The 22,302-nt window shown below is 33.6% G+C and overlaps 1 pseudogene; it reads right to left on the bottom strand.

The window, feature by feature from the left end:
* The window catches only part of LOC113619229 (kinesin-like protein KIF3C pseudogene), a 161,494-nt pseudogene that overhangs the window by 44,622 nt on the left and 94,570 nt on the right, over positions 1 to 22,302 (bottom strand).

Here is a 22,302-nt window from a genome sequence, read left to right as displayed (position 1 = left end):
ATTATGTTAAGGTAGGTTCCCTCTATGCCCACTTTCTGGAGAGTTTTTATCATAAATGGGAGTTGAATTTTGTCAAAAGCTTTTTCTGCATCTATTGAGGTGATCATATGGCTTTTAAACTTCAATTTGTTAACATTGATTTATTTGTGTATATTGAAGAACCCTTGCATCCCTGGGAAAAATACCACTTGATCATGGTGTATGATCCTTTTAATGTGTTGTTGGATTCTGTTTGCTGGTACTTTGTTGAGGATTATTGCATCTATGTTCATCAGTGATATTGGCCCGTAGTTTTCTTTCTTTGTGACATCTTTGTCTGGTGTTGGTATCAGGGTGATGGTGGCCTCACAGAATGAGTTTGGGAGTGTTCCTTCCTCTGCAATTTTTTGGAAGAGTTTGAGAAGATGGGTGTTAGCTCTTCTCTAAATGTTTGATAGAATTCACCTGTGAAGCCATATGGTCCTAGACTTTTGTTTGTTGGAAGATTTTTATTCACAGTTTCAACTTCATTACTTGTGATTGGTCTGCTCATATTTTCTATTTCTTCCTGGTTCAGTCTTGGAAGGCTATACTTTTTTTAAGAATTTGTCCATTTCTTCCAGGTTGTCCATTTTATTGGCATAGAGTTGCTTGTAGTAGTCTCTTAGGATGCTTTTTATTTCTGCAGTGTCTGTTGTAACTTCTTCTTTTTCATTTCTAATTTTATTGATTTGAGTCCTCTCCCTCTTTTTCTTGATGAGTCTGGCTAACGGTTTATCAATTTTGTTTATCTTCTCAAAGAACCAGCTTTTCGTTTTATTGATCTTTGCTATTTTCTTTTTTTCTATTTCATTTATTTATGCTCTGATCTTTATGATTTCTTTCCTTCTACTAACTTTGGGTTTTGTTTGTTCTTCTTTCTCTAGTTCCTTTAGGTGTAAGGTTAGATTGTTTATTTGAGATTTTTCTTGTTTCTTGAGGTAGGCTTGTATAGTTATAAACTTCCCTCTTAGAAATGCTTTTGCTGCATCTCATAGGTTTTGATTGTCGTGTTTTCATTGTCATTTGTCTCTAGGTATTTTTTGATTTCCTCTTTGATTGCTTCAGTGATATCTTGGTTATTTAGTAACGTATTGTTTAGCCTCCATGTGTTTGTGTTTTTTACGTTTTTTTCCCTGTAATTGATTTCTAATCTCATAGCATTGTGGTCCGAATAGATGCTTGATATGAGTTCCATTTTCTTAAATTTACTGAGGCTTGATTTGTGACCCAAATGTGATCTATCCTGGAGAATGTCCATGCTCACTTGAGAAGAAAGTGTAATCTGCTGTTTTTGGATAGAATGTCCTATAATTATAAATTAAATCTATCTGGTCTATTTTGTCATTTAAAGCTTTTGTTTCCTTATTAATTTTCTCTTTGGATGATCTGTCCATTGGTGTAAGAGAGGTGTTAAAGTTCCCCACTATTATTGTGTTACTGTCGATTTCCTCCCTTTTTTTTTTTTTTTTTGTGGTACGCAGGTCTCTCACTGCCATGGCCTCTTCTGTCACGGAGCACAGGCTCTGGACACGCAGGCTCAGTGGCCATGGCCCACGGGCCCAGCTGCCTATAAGCATACGGGATCCTCCCAGACCGGGGCACGAACCCACGTCCCCTGCATCAGCAGGCAGACTCCTAACCACTTGTGCCACCAGGGATGCCCCGATTTCCTCTTTTATAGCTCTTAGCAGTTGCCTTATGTATTGAGGTGCTCCTATGTTGGGTGCATATATATTTATAATTGTTATATCTTCTTCTTGGATTGATCCCTTCATCATTATGTACTGTCCTTTCTTGTCTCTTGTCCCATTCTTTATTTTAAAGTCTATTTTATCTTTATGAGTATTCCTACTCCAGCTTTCTTTTGATTGCCATTTGCATGGAAGATCTTTTTCCATTCCCTCACTTTCAGTCTGTATGTGTCCCTAGGTCTGAAGTGGGTCTCTTGTAGACAGCATATACATGGGTCTTGTTTTTGTATCCATTCAGCAAGCCTGTGTCTTTTGGTTGGAGCATTTAATCCATTCATGTTTAAGGTAATTATCAATATGTATGTTCTTATTACCATTTTCCTAATTGTAATCAGCTTGTTTTTGTAGGTCCTTTTCTTCTCTTACGTTTCCCACTTAGAGAAGTTGCTTTCGCATTTGTTGTAGAGCTGGTTTGGTGGTGCTGAATTCTCTTAGCTTTTGCTTGTCTGTAAAGCTTTTGATTTCTCGATTGAATCTGAATGAGATCCTTGCCGGGTAGAGTAATCTTGGTTTTAAGTTCTTCCCTTTCATCACTTTAAATGTGTCATGCCACTCCCTTCTGGCTTGTAGAGTTTTTGCTGAGAAATCAGCTGTTAACCTTATGGGAGTTCCCTTGTATATTATTTGTCATTTTTCCCTTGTTTTTCTTTGTCTTTAATTTTTGTCAATTTGATAACTATGTGTCTTGGCATGTTTCTCTTTGGGTTTATCCTGCCTGGGAGTCTCTGTGCTTCCTGGGCTTGGGTGGCTATTTCCTTTCCCATGTTAGGGAAGTTTTCAACTATAATCTCTTCAAATATTTTCTCCGGTCCTTTCTCTCTCTCTTCTCCTTCTGGGACCCCTATAATGCAAATGTTGTTGCATTTAATGTTGTCCCATAGGTCTGTTAGGCTGTCTTCTTTCCATTCATTTTTCTTTATTCTGTTCCACAGCAGTGAATTCCACCATTCTGTGTTCCAGGTCACTTATCTGTTCTTGTGCCTCAGTTATTCTATTGATTCCTTTATTTTTCATTTCAGTTAGTGTATTGTTTGTCTCTTTTTGTTTGTTCTTTAATTCTTCTAGGTGTTTGTTCTTTAATTCTTCTAGGTCTTTGTTAAACATGTCTTGCATCTTCTCTATCTTTGCCTCCATTCTTTTTCTGAGGTCCTGAATCATCTTCACTATCATTATTCTGAATTCTTTTTCTGGATGGTTGCCTATCTCCACTTCATTTAGTTGTTTTTCTGTGGTTTTATCTTGTTCCTTCATCTGGTACATAGTCTTCTGCCTTTTCATTTTGTCTATCTTCTGTTCATGTGGTTTTTGTTCCACAGGCTTCAGGATTGTAGTTCTTCTTGCGCCTGCTGTCTACCCTCTGGTGTATGAGGCTATCTAAGAGGCTTGTGCAAGTTTCCTGATTGGAGGGAGTGGTGGTGGGTAGAGCTGGCTGTTGCTCTGGTGGGCAGAGCTCAGTAAAACTTTAATCTGCTTGTCTGCTGATGGGTGGGGCTGAGTTCCCTCCCTGTTGGTTGTTTGCCCTGAGGTGACCCAATACTGACGGCCACCAGGCTCTTTGGTGGGGCTAATGGCAGACTCTGGGGAGACTCATGCCAAGGAGTACTTCCCAGAAGCTCCGCTGCCAGTGTCCTTATCCTCTCGGTGAGCCACAGCCACCCCCCGCCTCTGCAGGAGACCCTCCAACACCTACTGAACCAGGTAGGTCTGGTTTAGTCTCCTATGGGGTCACTGCTCCTTCCCCTGGGCCCTGGTGCACACACTACTTTGTGTGTGCCCTCCAAGAGTGGAGTCTCCGTTTTCCCCAGTCCTGTTAAGTCCAGTCAAATCCCGCTGGCCTTCATAGTCTGATTCTCTAGGAATTCCTCCTTCAGTTGCCAGACCCCGAGGTTGGGAAGCCTGACATGGGGCTCAGAACCCTCACTTCAGTGGGTGGACTTCTGTGGTATAAGTGTTCTCCAGTTTGTGAGTCACCCACCAAACCATTATGGGACTTGATTTTATTGGGATTGCACCCCTCGTACCATCTTATTGTGGCTTCTCCTTTGTCTTTGGATGTGGGGTATCTTTTATGGTGAGTTCCAGTGTCTTCCTTTCGATGATTGTTCAGCAGTTAGTTGTGATGTCGATGCTCCTGCAAGAGGGAGTGAGAGCACGTCCTTCTACTCTGCCATCTTGAACTGGCCATCTAATCTTTTAAAGAACTGCCAAACAGTTTTTAAATTGGCTAAAACATTTATTGGGTTTGCCAAAAATTTTGTTCAGGTTTTTCTGTACCATCTTATGGAAAAACCCAAACAAACTTTTTGGCCAACCCAATACATTCCCACCAATAGTAGTTAAGGATTCTAATTTTTCTATAAACTCTCAAACCCACCATTGCTAGTGTTTTTAAATATAGCCATTCAAGTTGTTATGTTGCAGTATCTCAGTACTTGTATGTGTTGGGAGAAGGTTGAAAATAGCTTTATCGAGATATAATTCACATACAATAAAATTTATACTTATAATATATTTTAATATGCTAACAGAGTTGTACAACCATCACCACTACCAAATTTTGGAAAGTTTTTATCACCCTCCAAAAAACCCTGTACCCATTAGAAGTCGATGTCTTCTCCCTTTCTACCCAGACACACCAGGAAACTACTAATCTACTTCCTGTGTCTATGGAGTGCCTATTCTGAACTTTCAGTGTAAATGGAATTATATAGCATATGTCTCTGTGATAGGCTTCTCTACCACTTAGCAAAATGTTTCCAAGAGTTATCCATATCATAACATTTATTCATTTTTATTGCTGAATAACATTCGATCGTATATCAAATTTTGTTTATTTGTTCATCAGATGATGGGCATCATGGGTGTTTCTAACTTTGGCTAGTACGATAAATGCTGCCATGAAGATGAATATGTTGTTTTCATGTGGATATATGCCTTCATTTCTCTTGGGTATATAACTAGGAGTGAAATTGCTGAGTTATGTGGTACTCAGTGTTTAACATTCTTGGAACTGCCAAACTGTTTCTCAAAGTGGATGCACCATTATACAATCCCACCAACAATTTAGGAGTTTCTAAATTATTTGTGTTTTCATCCGCACTTGTTATTGTCTGTCTTTTTGATTTTAGCAATTCTAGAGTGTGTAAAAATGGTGTTTCCTTTTGGTTTTCATTTGCATTTCCCTGATAATAATGTTGAGCATTTTTACAGGTAATTTTTGGACACATCTTTTTTGGGAAACTATCTTTTCATATCATTTTTCCATTTTTAATTGGGTTGTCTTTTTATTATAGAGTTGTAAAGAGTTCTCTATATTTTCTGCATACAATTGCTTTTCAGATAAGTGATTTATAAAAGTTTTCTCTTATTATGTGTGTTGTTTTTCACTTTATTTAAAGTGTCTTTTTTTTTAACATCTTTATTGGAGTATAATTGCTTTACAATGGTGTGTTAGTTTCTGCTTTACAACAAAATGAATCAGTCATACATATACATATGTTCCCATATCTCTTCCCTCTTGCGTCTCCTTCCCTCCCACCCTCCCTATCCCTCCCCTCCAGGCGGTCACAAAGCACCGAGCTGATCTCCCTGTGCTATGCGGCTGCTTCCCACTAGCTATCTACCTTACGTTTGGTAGTGTATATATGTCCATGCCTCTCTCTCGCTTTGTCATACCTTACCCTTCCCCCTCCCCATATCCTCAAGTCCGCTCTCTAGTAGGTCTGTGTCTCCATTCCTATCTTACCCCTAGGTTCTTCATGACATTTTTTTCCCTTAAATTCCATATATATGTGTTAGCATATGGTATTTGTCTCTCTCTTTCTGACTGACTTCACTCTGTATGACAGACTCTAGGTCTATTGACCTCATTACAAATAGCTCAATTTCGTTTCTTTTTATGGCTGAGTAATATTCCATTGTATATATGTGCCACATCTTCTTTATCCATTCATCCGATGATGGGCACTTAGGTTGTTTCCATCTCCAGGCTATTGTAAATAGAGCTGCAATGAACATTTTGGTACATGACTCTTTTTGAATTATGGTTTTCTCAGGGTATATGCCCAGTAGTGGGACTGCTGGGTCATATGGTAGTTCTATTTGTAGCTTTTTAAGGAACCTCCATACTGTTTTCCACAGTGGCTGTATCAATTTACATTCCCACCAACAGTGCAAGAGTGTTCCCTTTTCTCCACACCCTCTCCATCATTTATTGTTTCTAGATTTTTTGATGATGGCCATTCTGACTGGTGTGAGATGATATCTCATTGTAGTTTTGATTTGCATTTCTCTAATGATTAGTGAGGTTGAGCATTCTTTCATGTGTTTGTTGGGAGTCTGTATATCTTCTTTGGAGAAATGTCTATTTAGGTCTTCTGCCCAGTTTTGGATTGGGTTGTTTGTTTTTTTGTTATTAACCTGCATGAGCTGCTTATAAATTTTGGAGATTAATCCTTTGTCAGTTGCAAATATTTTCTCCCATTCTTAGGGTTGTCTTTTGGTGAAAACCTTTAATGTTAGTGATGTCCAATTTATCTATTTCTGTTGGTTGCTTGTGCTTTTGGTGTTGTATCTAGGAACGCTTTTCCTGACTCAATGCCAGAAAGATTTACTCCTATGATTTCTTCTAATAGTTTTTTTTTTTTTTTTTTTTTTTGTGGTACGCGGGCCTCTCACTGTTGTGGCCTCTCCTGTTGCAGAGCACAGGCTCTGGATGTGCAGGCTCAGCGGCCATGGCTCACGGGCCTAGCCGCTCCACGGCATGTGGGATCGTTCCGGATCGGGGCACGAACCCATGTCCCCTGCATCGGCAGGTGGACTCTCAACTACTGCCCCACCAGGGAAGCCCTCTTCTAATAGTTTTATTGTTTTAGTTCTTACAAGTATGTCTCTGATCCATTTTGAGTTGATTTGTGTTTATTGTGTGAGGGAGGGGTCCAAATTAATATTTTGTATGTGTTTTTTTTGTTGCAGTTATCAGTTATCCCATTATTGCAGCACCATTTGTTCAAAATACTATATTATTACCACACTGAATTGTCTTAACAATCTTTGTTAAAACTCAATTGACCATAAATATGAGAATTTATTAGTGGACTTTCAGTTCTGCTCCATTGATGAATAGCCAGCAAAACACAATTTTAATTGCTATGGCTTTATAGTATAGTTCGAAATCAGGAAGTACTTTTTTACCACTCTTTTTCCATTATACCATTTTTTTTTTGGTGTGTGATAAACAGATATTTTTTAGTGTATCATTATAATTCCCTTGTTGTTTAGCTATTTTGTTATTTTTTTAATGGTTGCCCCGGGGATTAATATATTAACTTAAAACAATATAGTTTGATGACAGCAACTTAATTTTGATAGTATAAAAAGAAGTTGCTCTAGTATAGTTTTGTTATCCCTCCTTTTTGCTATCATTGTCATGTAAATTACATCTTTATAAACCCATCAATACATCTTAAAAATTATTGAATTATGCTGTTGACTTTGAAATCAAATAAGAGAAGAAATTAATTATAAACAAACATACATTTATACTTTCTTTGTATTTGTCTATGTAGTTACCTTTCTGGGTACTGTTACTTTCTTCATGTCGATTCACATTTCTGACTAGGGTCTTTCATTTCAGCCTGGACAATTTCTGTAGAATTTCTTGTAGAGCAGCCAAAGGCAAGAACACCACTGTTCTTCCTGGAAATTTGAAAGTTTTTCATCAATAAATTCTTCTAAATTTGTTGTTTGTCTCTGGTAGATTTCCAGAGCTCTGAAATGTCTGTTCTTGGCAATTTTGTCCAGTATTTTAGTTGTTTTGGGGAAGGTAAGACACATAAATCTATTCACTCCACTGTAGCCACCATATGTTAATCTTAACTGGAATTATAATTCTAATATAAATTAAAGAAAATGAATAGAAGTTATGCATTATGTCTCTGGCTTGTAACATTATTCCTAAACTGCTTTATTGTTGTTAGGTTTCTAGGTGACAAATGATACAATGAATAGGAATTTTGTAAAGTTTTTTTTTGCATTTTATTCATATTGTAGTTTAACTAAAGATAGTATAAAGAGCATTTCATACCTGAATGTAAAATATTGGCCGTGTCACCATGAGGAATGAATGATTTGCTTCTGAAAAAAAACAAAAAAAATATATGTGTGTATGTGTGTGTGTGTGTGTGTATTTATATGAAATTCACACTTTATACAAAATAAAAGAACAGAAATACAAGTTCAAATTCAGACATTTCTCAGTATAATATTCATTAACATATGATACAAAATCCAAGTAATAATATTAATAAATTAGTTATGCTAATTATGTGGTATATAAAAAGGCTCATTTTGATCATTCTTTATGGTTATCTTAAATATCACCTTCTAGCATAAATTTCTTCCTGAACCCAGGCTGTGTTAGGTGCTAATCTTCTGCAGTACCACAATTCCCTGAGTTTATTTCTACCTTTATTACAGTTCAGAGTTTTTAGTCTTCAGTTCTAGGGTGTAAATTCTTTGCGGGACTGTGCCTTATGAAACTGATTTTCTAGTGCTTGGCAAAGTACTTGGCACATATTAAACAATAAAATTTAGATAAATCACTGAATTGCCTAGGCTCAGCTTTTTTCTAGATTGCGTTTTATTGACTATCAGAGTGACAAAATATTCCAAGGAGAAAAACAAAAGGACTACATGGTATAATATGTGTGGGATAATCTTAATACACATGAATAGAAAAAGTGCTTAGAAAACTTGAAGTAACAAACTTTATCTAAATCTTAACACAATGTCTCACAAAGATTCCAGAGCCCATTTTATTCTTAAATATGCAGTAAATTTTGAGTAACTGTGTATGGTTTGATGGGAAATGATTACCTAGAAAATCACTGGTATCAGAGTCTGTGGGTATTTGCTAAGGTTCTACTTAATCGTTCTTTAAGTATGAAAAAGTCTGCATTCTTTCTGAGATGCTGTGTTCTCATCTGTAAAATGAAGTTACTAATAACTCATTAAGTTCTTGTGTGAATTAAATGAAGGAATGCTGAAAATATGTTGAAAAACCAGTTCTTTTAAAAACATCTATTTCCCATAATGCAGGTACTGTTTTGCACCCTTTCTACATTAGCACAATAAAAGAAAATTAAATATAAATTTCTTAAAATCCAAATGATTCAGAAATACTTTGAGGGAAGGGCTGTACAGAGTAAGAAATTTTAATTATTAAAAATAGCTTGTCTATAATCTCATATTTTAAAACTTAATATGTCTAAAGCATGCCAGTCAATGTTGTCTGAAGAAATTCACAAGTAGACACAGCTAATCCTTATTTTCATATTTAAAATAGATTTTTAGAGACAGTCTTATGATAGGTGACTTACCTAATTGCTAGACTCCTGGTTTTTAGTGTTACAACTAAAGGCACCCCATTTTCATAAATTTTGAATCTAATTATTAACCTTCTCTCTGCTATTAATTTTAAAATAATCAAACAATATGTACCCTTAGAGTCAGTATGTGGACAACTATTTAAAATCATACAGCAGTGATTTTGTTAAGATTGACAGATTTCCTGACACGTTTCTTAATACATCCTTTTTCCTGGGTGGTCTATTAAGCGTGGTAGATATGACATAATAAAATGATTTGAAGTTAAGATTCAATCAGCATCTTGCAATATGTTGTAAGATAAGATTGTGTATTATGCTTCCTTGAGAAGAGCACATCTTATAACATCACCCCATGTCAGAGGTAAAATTGCCTTCCATCATGTGTGAAATCTTCCGGCTTGCTGGAGGGGCAAACCGCCAACCTTATAACACAAAGTTTGAAATTACACTGGAAATCACAGTGTCTCTTTTCTTGACAGAAACAGCAGGGAGCAATGGTCAGTTCAGACAGAGATAGAGGCCCCTTACCTATAATGCTTTAGATTGATTTTCAGAAAAAAAAATTCTTCCATTTTTTAAAAACAATAATAGACTGTTGCACTCATTGTCTAGTGTCTTTGCTTCAGCCTTAGTTTTTCTACTTTATACCTATCTCCCTTTCTCTTTAACTGGGAATTCGTTCATTTCAGTTACGTTGGGATATTAATTATGAAGTGCTATTAGTTAGCAGGCCCTCCTAAAACATCATGATGACTTCCTGCTATTAGCATTAACACAGAACTGTTTCTGACAGTTAGCTCTGTGTTTTCCAAGAGTATGTGTTCTTCAAACTGACAGCTCTTTTCTTGTCCTCTAAGGGAAAACACATTTTATTCTGTGATATCTAAAAACTAAAATTATTCCATTTTCCAAAAACAGCTATATCAAGTTCAACTAATTACATTTTTCCTTCAAGAAGAAATGTATCGAAACCTGGATGGATTTTAAATTAACAGTTGGCTAAAAACAAAGAAAAAATAATAAAGTATTTATGGAAAAACAAAACAGGCTTTCTCTACTAGATTTGTCACACAGAGGTTAGTAACATTTTAATAAGGATTGAAATGAAGAATATTAATATTGAGTTACTCTTAAAAGAATGGAAAGGCAAACAATGGTATCACAAAGTGTATGGCACTTTGCTTTCAAATGTGAGTGCAGTGCTATAACTTCTGCCTCTTAAACACACACACAATTCTGAAAAGTTCTGGCTAAAACACTCAGAAATGGACCATTTGGAAACTACTCTTTGGTTTTCTTGCATCCTAAGCCATGTTGACCCAGAATGGAAAAACTGGCAAAATATATGGTCTATCAAGGTAAAGCATACAAGATACAAAGCAAATCATGGTAAATTTAGGAGTTTTGTACCCATCTTTTTCAGTTGGATACAAAGACAAAAAAATGTACATCAAGCTATGACTTGATTTTTCTTTTAGTTAATATATTATATTAATTATAATTAATATAATTATAGAATAATTATAATTATAGAATTACTTATATTAACTTCTGAGAATTGCACTTCAAAAACAATGCATACATTTTATTCCTGTTCTGCACCAATATTCTGTGTCAATTTTGTATAAAGAATAAATATCACAGTTTCAATTATTCTGATGGTGAAATTATAAAAGTTGATTTTTCAGGAAGAATATACTGAAATAATGGCAGGTAAAAACTATCTGGTTTCTGTTTCAAAGAATTGTTTGTTAGGACGGCAGAACAGCCTGTAACACATCTCTCTTCAATGCCAGATGCCCATGTGATTTTCCATTAACATTTCTAATATAAATATAGCTAAAGTGACTTATCTTCTAATATGCATAAATATAGGTCATAACATCAGATTGAATGCCATATGTTATTTTTTAAATAAAGTAAATATGTAAATTCTGTAAACTCGGTGCTTGACATTATAAAAATGTAATTTTTCTACTCTTGTAGAACCTTGGAATTAATAACTGTAACTCCTACACATGGAGGTTAAATGCTTATTAAAGGATTTGTTAGGCATCTCCTGATGGCATTTATGATACTTTAAATCTAATTCAAATAAAACTTGGTGAAGTTTCATTTAATGTGTTAGTTTGTTCTTCTTTTAAACTTTGTGGATTCTATCCTGGTTGATTTTTAGTACCCATTATTTTCATTATTTTTAATTCTGTCCTTGAATGTTATTTTGAATGGTATTTTCACTGACAGATAGGGAGTTAGAAAAAAACTAATCATAAAGGAAAATAAAGGATTATTTTCTCATATCCTGTAGTTGAGAGTAAAGCTAAATTATGTAGCAAAATAGGTTTTTTCAGACAAAATATAGTTAGGTGAAGTATTTCTCCTGATATGAATTAATTTTTATAGATACCAATAACATTCACAAATATGAATGGCAAAGAGATCATGATGAGGATAACTTAAAGTTAAAACTATTTTTTAGAAATAGTAAGAATTAATAATATTTTGAAGCAAATATTTTTATCAGACTGGATATATTTTTATAATTACCATAATGTAAAGACATATAAAATCATGGATAGAAAATAAAAGAAATACTGTTTGCTATATATAATTCTAAGGATATTATAATTTATTGAAGACTAGAAAGATTTGGAAAATATATATATATATATATATATATATATATATATATATATGATCAGATATATGATAAAAATGAAAAAGAAGGAAAAAAACCCCAGATATTTCATGACGAAAAATGTAACTGAGTGGTGTTTGTATTGATAAAGAATGGTAATTTTACCAAATTTATAAAAGAAACAAAATCTTCAGCTTTCAGAGGTTTATGAATCTTAGACACTGTTAAATATATTAAACTTTATGCAGTAAAGGAAACAAACACGATTTGGACAGGTATTTGTAGCATCTTTAATGAAGAAAGTTAGCAAAGGTTACTTACTTTCTGAATATAATAATGCTTTCTCTATTTAACTACTTATTTTTTACTTAGAGCTTGATTCCATTTCTTGTAGGTGATGCATAAATTTTTGAACTTTTATTTCTCTCAATAATAATATTTTCTCAATAACAATAATCATAATATTTCTCTTTGCTTTCTGGAAATCTTGAAGAAAAAAAAGATCACTCAATCTAGCGTGTCCTCAAGGATCAGATTTATAAACACTCAGTGCTATAGAAAATAGATTTTTATAAGCCCTTTGAAAGAAATGGGCATATAGATGCATGTATCAGGCCATATGTGATGGCCTGATCACAATAGGTTGAAGATAATGATATTGAACTCTTTACAAGTGCTGGGATTCCATTTATAGTATGGTACTAGTTGCTTAATACACGATTAGGCATGTTACATTAACCAGGTTGAGCAGTAGTTGAACCAAGCTCATATGTCCTCTTCCCTCAAAAGATAAGATAAACATCCATACTGTTTTCTTCTTATTTATACAATTTTACTTACATTTTTGTTTTATTCCCATACAATTAATTTTGATTTGAGATGTGATCTATGGTGATTTTTCTCTTTAATACACATTCTCCCAAATTACACAGAATAAATAACACTATTTAATGAGTTATTCTGACATTCCACTAATTTTGTAAATTCCCTGTAAGCATGAATGTCATTTTTACACATACTAGATACTACTGAAAATGCTTAAATATGTCCTATTTATTTAACTATTATTGCTTCAATAATAAGAAATTTATTCTAACCTTAAAATATATTATTTCAACAGAGATCTAGAGGCAAATCTCACTCAGTATAGAAGCCAATACCCCAACTGAACCGTTAGTCAAGGTACTCCAACTTGGGTATAAAATAATAAAACTGCAATATACCATGACTGGGTTGTGTTTATATTAGTAAAGCATATAACCAGTAAACAAGCAGACAAATAAGTGTTTAAGAACACATGGATAATATATCTCCATAAATGTAGAAAATATTCAATTACCAATTCATTGAGGAAAATATAAAATGATAATTATTTGCAGGTTATAAATGTATGCACTTAGAACAATCAATCTGAAATAAATTTTAGTATTAATAAATGGCTTATGCATTTTTCTGAATATAAAATAAAGATTCAACATTTAATTTCTATTCATGAGAAACTAAGGGCCACAAAATAAAATTTTATAAGAAATTTTTTAATTATAGGAAAGTTACTATGTATAGGAATAGGACACCCAGAATAAATCTAACATAAATGTGCAATAAATATACAAAGAATATTGTTAAACTTTACTGAAAAACTTTTTTTAAAAGCCCTAAGTAAGTGAAGAGAGATTAAAAAGTTCATTGATAGCTAGGCAATATAATAAAGGCATCAGTTCTCTATTAAATGTGTTAAAGAATCAGTATAATTCACATCTAATTTTCAATGACAGTATCTGTGGAACTTTACAAGATAATTTAAAAATATATGCATATATAGAAGAGCAAAATGCCAAAAATATCCAACACAGTTGTAATACACAGGGAAGAAGGAGGAGAAGGGCAGCTTGCCTTACTGAGGTCCCAGAATTAGTACATTAGTTAAAACTGTATACCAAGTGTGAGCATCATTGTCTTGATCTTAGAAGAAAAGTTTTCAGCTTTTCACCATTGAGAATATTAGCCGTAGCCTTGTAATGTATGGCTTTTATTATGTTTAGTTATGTTCCCTCTATACCCAGGTTGTTGAAAGTTTTTATCATGAGTATATATGGAATTTTGTCAAATGCTTTTTCTGTATCTATTGAGATGGCACATGGTTTTTATCCTTCATTCTGTTAATGTTGTGTATCATTTTTATTGATTTAGATATGTTGTACCATACTTGCATCCCAGGGATAAATCCTGCATGGTCATGGTGTGTGATCAATCGATGTGAATTTGGGTTGCTAGTATTTTTTGAGAATGTTTGCATATATCATCATCAGTGGTATTGGCCTGCAAATTTCTTTGCTTTTGGTGTCCTTATCTGATTTTAATGTGAAAGTAATGCTGATTTCATAAAATTAGTTTGGAAGTATTCCCTCCTCTTCAATTATCTGGAAGATTTTGAGAAGGAATGGCATTAATTCTTCTTTAAACGTTTGTTAGAATTCACCCTGAAAGTTGTCTGATCCCAGGCTTTTCTTTGATGGGAGGTTTTTGATTACTGATTCAATCTCATTACTCATTACTGGTCACTCAGATTTTCTATTTATACTTGAGTTAGTCTTGGTAATTTCTATGTTTCTGGAATTTATCCTTCTAGGTTATCCAATATTTTTTTATGTAAATGTTCACAGTACTGTTTTATAATCCTTTGCATTTTTGTGGTGTCAGTTGTAATGTCTCCTATTTTATTTTTGATTTTATTTATTTGAAGCTTCTCTCTAGTTAGTTTAGCTAAGGGTTTGTCAATTTTGTCTCAAAAGACCATTTTTTTGTGTGTGTATTGTGTTAAAGAATGTTCTAATTTCATTTTTTTTACATGTAGCTGTCCACTTTTCCCAGCACCATTTATTGAAGAGACTGTCTTTTCTCCATTGTATAGTTTTGCCACCTTTGTCATAGACTAATTGATGGTAGGTGAGTGGGTTTTTTATTTCTAGGCTTTCTATCCTGTTCCATTGATCTGTATTTCTGTTTTTGTGCCAGTACTATACTGTTTTGATGGTTGTAGTTTTGTAGTATAGTCTGAAGTCAGGGGGCCTGATTCCTTCAGCTCCATTTTTGTTTCTCAAAGATTGCTTTGGCTATATGGGGTTTTGTTTTAGTTCTGTGAAAAATGCCATTGGTAATTTGTTAGTGATTGCATTGAATCTGTAGATTGCCTTGGGTAGTATAGTCATTTTGACAGTGTTGATGCTTCCGGTTGAAGAACATGATATATCTTTCCTTCTGTGTCATCTTTGATTTCTTTCATCAGTGTCTTATAGTTTTCAGAGTATAAGTCTTTTGCCTCCTTAGGTGGGTTTATTTCTAGTATTTTATTATTTTTGATGTGATAGTAAATGGAATTGTTTCCTTAATTTCTCTTTGTGATCCTTCATTGTTAGTGTATAGGACTGCAAGAAATTTCTGTGTACTAATTTTGTATCCTGCAACTTTACTGAATTCATTGATGAGCTTTAGTAGTTTTCTGGTAGAAAATCCTAAATCTTTAGGATTTTCTATGTATAGTATCATGTCATCTGCAAACAGTGACGATTTTACTTTTCCAACATGGATTTCTTTTTCTTCTCTGATTGTCATGCCTAGGACTTCCAAAACTATGTTGAATAAAAGTAATGAGAGTGGATATCCTTGTCTTGCTCCTAATCTTAGAGGAAATACTTTCAGCTTTTCACCGTTGAGTATGATGTTAGCTGTAGGTTTGTTATATATGGCCTTTATGATGTTGAGGTATGTTCCCTGTATGCCCACTTTCTGGAGAGTTTTTGTCATAAATGGGTGTTGAATTTTGTCAAAAGCTTTTTCTTCGTCTGTTGAGATCTGCATCATATGGTTTTTACTTTTCAATTTGTTGATGTTGTGTATCACACTGATTGATTTGTGGATATTGAAAAATTCTTGCCTCCCTGGGATAAATCCCACTTGATCATGGTGTATGATTCGTTTATTGTACTGTTGGATTCAGTTTGCTAGTATTTTGTTGGGGATTTTTCATTCTATGTTCATCTGTGATATTGGCCTGTAATTTTCTTTTTTTGTGGTATCTTTGTCTGGTTTTGGTATCAGGGCGATGTTGGCCTTTTAGAATGAGTTTGGGAGTGTTCCTTCCTTTGAAATTTTTTTGGAAGAGTTTCAGGAGGATAGGTGTTAACTCTTAGAACATTCTTTAACACCATACACAAAAATAAACTCAAAATGTATTAAAGACCTAGAGGTAAGACCAGATAATATAAAGCATAGGCAGAACACTCTTCGACATAAATTGCAGGAATATCCTTTTCGATGCATCTCCTAGACTAATGGAAGTAAAAACAAAAGTAAACAAATGGGACCTAATTAAACTCAAAAGCTTTTGAACAGCGAAGGAAACCATAAACAAAACGAAAAGACAACCCACAGAATGGGAGAATATATTTGCCAATGATGCGACCGACAAGGGATTAATCTCCAAAATTTACAAATAGCTCATGAGCTCAATATCAAAAAAAAAAAAAAAAAAAGAACTAAGCCCAATAAGAAAAATAAGCAGAAGACCTAAATAGACATTTCTCCAAAGAAGACATACAGATGGCCAAGAGACACATGAAAAAATGCTCAACATTGCTAATTATTAGAGAAATGCAAATTAAAACTACAATGAGATATCACCTTACACCAGTCAGAATGGCCATCATCAAAATGTCTACAAACAATAAATGCTGGAGGGGATGTGGAGAAAAAGGAACCCTCTTACACTGTTGGTGGGAATGTAAATTGGTACAGCCACTATGGAGAACAGTATGGAGGTTCTTTAAAAAACTAAAAATAGAACTACCATATGATTCAGCAATCCCACTTCTGGGTATTTATCAACAGAGTTAAAGTAAAAATCTCAGAGAGATAACTGCATTTGCATGTTCATAGTAGCATTATTCACAGTAGCCAAGATTTAGAAACAGCCTAACTATCCACTGACAATGAATGGATAAAAAAATATGTGGTATACACATAAAATAGAATATTATGTAACCTTTAAAAAAGAATGAAGTCTTGCCATTTGTGACAATGTGGATGGACTTGGACATAATTCTAAGTGAAATAAGCCAAACACAGAAAGACAGCTACTATGTATTTTCACTTATATGTGCAATTTAAAATAGTACAACTCATAGAAGTAGAGAATGGTAGTTACCAGGGACTGGGGGAAGGTGAACATGGGCCGATGATGGTCAAGAGTATAAAGTTTCAGGTATGTAAGATAATAAGTTCTGGAAGTCTGCTATACAGCATAGTGCCTATGGCTAAAAATACTGTATTGTATACTTAAAATTTACTAAGAGAGTAGGTCTTATGTTAAGTATTCTTAACTAATCATAACAGTAATAATAATAATAACAGAGATGGGAGGAAACTTTGAGAGGTGATGGATGTGTTTATGGCCTTGATAGTGTTGATAGTTTCAAGGTATATACTTACCCGCAAACTCACCCAGTTGTATACATTAAATATGTACAGCTTTTTACATGTCAATCATACCTCCATAAGTAGTTTTAAAACAAAAACTGTGACATGAGTGCAGAGATTGACAGACAGTCGGAATGGAAAAGAGCACCCAAGAACCAATTTACTTACATAAAAAATATTTAATCAACAAAGTGTGAAGTTCAATGTAAAAATGCACTATTCAATAAGTAGTACCAGAATAACTGTTTAGAAATAAGGAAAAAAATACTGAATCCTTTCTTCACTGTAAACATGAGTATCAATTTAGGTAGGGAAAAAACCCCTTATGTAAAAAAAATAAAAAATCAAAAAAAAAAACTTTATTACCTTTTGATAGGGAATGTTTTATTGCTTTATTACCTTCTTTTCATCAAAATATACCATATGCTATTAAAAAATCAAGTAATAAACTGGGAGAGAGAGTTGCAGCGGTAATTGACAACAGATTGTTTGCAGAATATATAAGGAACTCTTAAAATGAATAAGAACATGGAAAGAATCAAACAGAAAAATGAACCAAAGTCTTGAGCAGGCATTTCACATAAAAGGGAACACATATAATAGTTAAACAACGAGGATGTTCAATCTTGTACACAGTTAGGGATATGAGCAAATTTTTAAAAAAGACAACAAATAGTAAAACCATAATGAGATACTATTTCACAGTCCCAGAATGGCAAATTTAAAGTCTAAGGTTGTCTATCATCCTTATCTACATGGAGCAAGAAGGTTTCTTAACATAGTCTTGGTGGATCTGTAAAGTGGTAAAACAATTTTGGAAAACATTTTAAAGTTAGACACATGCACGCACACATACTAAACTCTAAGACAAGCTAATTCATTTATAGTTATTTCATCTACATCAGCTTTTCCACGTTTACAACAGTGCATGCATATAATGCTCATCTTATCAATTTTAGTAGTTACAAATGTTCATCTATAGGAACATGAACAAATGCATTGTCCTTCATAAAATATAAAACTATATGGCAAATAACTATGGCTACACACATCAATTTGGATAAATCTTAGAAACAGTATTCAGTGAAAAAACACGTCTCTGAAGCATTCTTAGAGTATGATACTATACTTTAACACTTTTTAAACTAGCATTTTGTTTTTGGAGACATCTTGTTAGTCATGTTTTAAAGAAAAATAAGAAATAAATAAATTATAAAATAGTTATTACTTCTATAGTTGGGATAAGGTAAGAGTCTGGTAGCTTGGACCATGGAGGGAGCCTCAGTTTTGACAGTAATACTCTGTCTTGAGTGGGTGCTGGGCTCATGGCTTCTTACTTTATCATTCTGTTGACAGTATTTATAATTATTAAATATTATATTGCATGGCAAATATTTTATTACTTATATTGAAACATTATATATGTAATATCTTACAAGATAATTCATCCCTTAAGTTTCTTATTTTATTTTTTCTCATTTTTTGTTTTTTTATTCTTACAAATGTTACTTTAGAAACTTGTTATTTAGATAAACATTTAATATAAAAGTTTTATAAATATTTATAAAGCAAACTTTCTTTTAAAGGTTTATATGGAAAGAATTAATAATATATGCAATCAGTTTTAATATTTGCAAATATAGTGAACATTTCCATTCATTTAAATTTTTAAATAATTCAGTAATAGTTTGTAATGTTTCATATAATAATTTATACATCTATAAGGATAAGCATTTAATAATTTTTGTATTGCCATATACAAGTTATCAAATTAACTTGTTTTCTAATATATTTACTAATTTCAAATTAGCATATACAAAATCTATTGAAAATGTTGGTATCCAGCCAAAATTCTGAAATATCTTAAGTCTATCAGTTTATTTTCTTGATTAAAAATAACTAAAATAGTCATAACATTTTAAAATCACATTTAAAACTTTTTAAAATATTTTTTCCCTAGGGTCTTAACACAGACATAGAAATTTATCTAAAAATGATATTTTTCAATGTTTTTGTCCTTTAATACTGAGGAAAATATTGAAGAGAATTAAGGAGGAAAACCTGGTATACTTCCTTTGCCATATTTCTTTGATATTTTCAGAATTCTTTTTTTTTTATTAAATATTTGTGTATATATCTATCTTTTAATGAAATTTGCATGAAATAGGATAGTTATCCTTCCGAATTTACAAAATTTTCCCCCAGATTTGTACCCTTGATTATTGCCGCATTCATTTGGGATACTTTCTGCTTTGTGAATATCTATTATATTTAAATTGAGTCTCCAGGATCTGGCCATAATATCATTTTAATTTTATTTTTTTAATAGCATTTCTCCACTTTATTCTTTTGTGTTTTCAGGATGTTTTTTAAGTGAGTCTGTGAATTTCTCATTGGAATTTCTACAGTGTCAGTTCCACTCATTACTCACAGTGTGGTTTTTACCTTGACAATCATGATTTTCATTTTAATGCAGTCTTCCCTACAACCTTTTGACATCACTGAACAGCTTTGTTCTTAATGGAAAGAGTAAATGTCTTCTTGTATTACATGGAAATAATTAGACAAGTATTTTCTAATGTATTCTTTTGTTTTTATACTACATACATTTTAGATAAAAATGAGATTTTAGAATATTACACCTTAAACTTGCATTTTTCTTCATAAACTTGAAGCTGAGGGGTTTTCCCCCTTTATTGTTTGGTAGTGGCAGTTTATTATTGGTTGTCTGTTCCTTAAAAGTTCATTTTGACAATATAGAAAAAGGTTAATCTTGATAACATGGAAAAAGCTTTTGGCTCCATGAAAAGCCACAACTTTGACATATATATAAAGTTAAACTTGAAATAAGAAAAAGTGCACAGACGGACATGAATTCAAAGATTGAGTGCTGCTGGTTGTGGGTGATGAGTCTTTTTCTGCTACCTGATGGACACTCTATGAAGGACCCACACTACATACACCTCACTTGACAGCACAACTGCTTTTCAAATTATGGTGATCATGCTGAGGAAGCATCCCTAAGAGCAGGATGATGATTGTCATGTATAGAAGTACTAAAGTGAGGTTTTTTTATGAGGCAGGATTGGTGTGGAAATGTAAATTCTGATTTTTGTGCACTTCCTCTGCTTGCTCTGTAACTTGGTCCTTGACCGTGATATTTAACATTTCCTTGCTTATTATTCAGCTCTCAAATGACAACTCATTCCTAACTAATCAGTTTATCATGAGTTTGAAATACCAAGTCATTCAAAGGATGTAGGAAATAATCGACTCTATTATTTTCATGATCTTGAGAGTCTTTGATGGTTGTGGGTGATGGGTCTTGAAAATATTAACTGTACAGTGGACAAAACTATGAACTTAAATATTAACTGTATAATGGAGAGACCTGGCAAACATGACCTTGCCCAGGTAATGAAGGTTAACATCACCAGTGATATCATGTGTATATCAATTACCTGGATATGATATGACTAGAAGAGTACTTCATCTCTGTTGTATTCTTTCCAAAAATCCATTACCATTATCTAATGATGTGAAAATAACAACAAAATCCCAGGTGGGCAACATTCTACAGGATACCTGGCCCATATTCCTTAAGTCTGCCAAGTTTATGAAAAACAAGGAAACGATTAGAAACTCAGTAGAAGGTTAGAAGATGTGATGATTAATTACAAAGTAGTGCACTGGATTTTTCCTCAAAATAAGAAAAAGTGCACAGAGGGACATGAATTCAGATTCAGGGCTGATGGTTGTGGGTGATGAGTCTTTTTCTCCTACTTGATGGAATAGAAATAAGACATCAATAGAAAAGCTAAAGTCAAAGAAAAAAATTGGGAAAGCAATTAAAAGAAATACTCCAATGTCAGTTGCATAGTTTTGACTATGGTAATGTAAGATGTTAAGGATGTGGGAAACTGGGTGAGGAATATATGGAAACTCTCCATAGTATCATTAGAACTCTTCTGTAAACCTAAATTTATTGTAAAACAAAATGTTAATTAAAATTTTTTAACAGTAGTCCCTTCTAAATTGCGAATGACAACACCAGATATAGATACTCCGTAGAAATTTTCTTCTCTATTGAAGTAGCATAACATGCAGCAATTCAGCCCAGTTGTTTGAGGTAAAAGTAGAAGCCTGAAAATCTCTGAAATGGGCTAATTTCACCTTTGCTATTGGATGATAGATAGGCTGGATGTAGAATGTTGGTTGTTTTTTAATTTTCAGCACTGTGCCTGATCATTTTCAAAATAAATTCATTTTTTATCCCTTGTTCTCATTCCTATTTCTTTTTTAAAATTTAAGTGATACGTTCTTTATTTATTTTTATTGAAATACAGTTGATTTACAATATCATGTTAGTTTCAGGTGTATAGCACAGCAGTTTAGTTATACACACACACGTATTCTTTTTTTTTAAACATCTTTATTGGAGTATAATTGCTTTACAATGGTGTGTTAGTTTCTACGTTATAACAAAGTGAATCAGCTATACATACACATATATCCCCATATCCCCTCCATCTTACGACTCCCTCCCAACCTCCCTATCCCACCCCTCTAGGTGGTCACAAAGCACCGAGCTGATCTCCCTGTACCATGTGGCTGCTTCCCACTAGCTACCTATTTTACAATTGGTAGTGCATATATGTACATGCCACTCTCTCACTTTGTCCCAGCTTACACTTCCCCCTCCCCCTGTCCTCAAGTCCATTCTCTACATCTGCATCTTTATTCCTGTCCTGTCCCCAGGTTCTTCAGAACCATTTTTTTTTTAGGTTCCATATATATGTGTTAGCATACAGCATTTCTTTTTCTCTTCTGACTTACTTCACTCTGTATGACAGACTCTAGGTCCATCCACCTCACTAAAAATAATTCAATTTCGTTTCCTTTTATGGCTGAGTAATATTCCATTGGATATATGTGCCACATCTTCTTTATCCCTTCATCTGTCAATGGACACTTAGGTTGCTTCCATGTCCTGGCTATTGTAAATAGAACTGCAATGAACTTTGAGCTA

Source organism: Aethalodelphis obliquidens, unplaced genomic scaffold (assembly GCF_003676395.1).
Source record: "Aethalodelphis obliquidens isolate GAN/ISIS:26980383/991018 unplaced genomic scaffold, ASM367639v1 scaffold6, whole genome shotgun sequence".
Lineage (NCBI taxonomy): Eukaryota > Metazoa > Chordata > Mammalia > Artiodactyla > Delphinidae > Aethalodelphis > Aethalodelphis obliquidens.
The sequence above is the reverse complement of the archived record's forward strand: the minus strand, read 5'-3'. Positions and strand labels throughout refer to the sequence as shown.